The sequence below is a fragment of the Sinocyclocheilus anshuiensis genome, unplaced genomic scaffold, assembly GCF_001515605.1.
Source record: "Sinocyclocheilus anshuiensis isolate Anshui unplaced genomic scaffold, SAMN03320099.WGS_v1.1 scaffold135, whole genome shotgun sequence".
NCBI lineage: Eukaryota > Metazoa > Chordata > Actinopteri > Cypriniformes > Cyprinidae > Sinocyclocheilus > Sinocyclocheilus anshuiensis.
In genome coordinates, this window is record NW_015552564.1 from 1,306,543 (window position 1) to 1,307,274 (window position 732).

Consider the following 732-nt stretch of genomic DNA (forward strand, 5'->3'; position numbering starts at 1 on the left):
CCCACCAGGTACAATATTCTGATTGTTTGCATCTTGTTTTTAAGCCCATAAATAATAATGTACTCGTCCTAATAATTTTATATTGTAATGTACTCATTCTAATATATAAAAAAATCATATTTACATTGCTGGTAGGTTATCATTGCACAAATTAACACACTCTCTACGTTTAAAAAAATACAAATTAGAAGAGTTTTAAACTAATGCGCTGTCTTCTGTATCTAACGCACACACACGCTCAGTCACTCATACAGATCATGCTGCGCGCGCACAGACATTCAGGAACAAACCTTTTAGCGCTACCCCGCAATTTTATCAATAAAATAGCTTAATCGCTCTAGAGCTACATTATCTTTCTCAACAAGGAGCTGGTAGCATCATTGTTTCTAAAGGCATACCATAGGGCCGTTGCTATATTGGCAGAACAGGCACTTGAACTCTGCATTATGAAGGGCCTCTATAACTGTACCATATGTAACATGGGCCATGGCATATGTTTCATTTTTTACATGAAAAACGGTGGTAATTCATACACAGCCTCTCTCTCTCTCTCATAAATGAGCACTTGATAAATTACACTTTTCTGAGAATATAATATTGAAGTGGAGATCGCTAAACTGCAAGCTAACCGCTGTTTTCAGTGGAGCGCGCGCTTGCACATGGTTGCCATGTTCACAAAGATAAGTAGCACACTTAGCAGATATTTCCGTATTGCGCAAGTGTAAAGCTCTG

At 38.0% G+C, this 732-nt stretch overlaps 1 protein-coding gene across 1 annotated transcript in view; it reads left to right on the plus strand.

The window, feature by feature from the left end:
• glrx5 (glutaredoxin 5 homolog (S. cerevisiae)) overlaps positions 1-732 on the plus strand; it is a 5,723-nt gene that overhangs the window by 3,647 nt on the left and 1,344 nt on the right. The gene's annotated exons all lie outside the window — the stretch shown is intronic.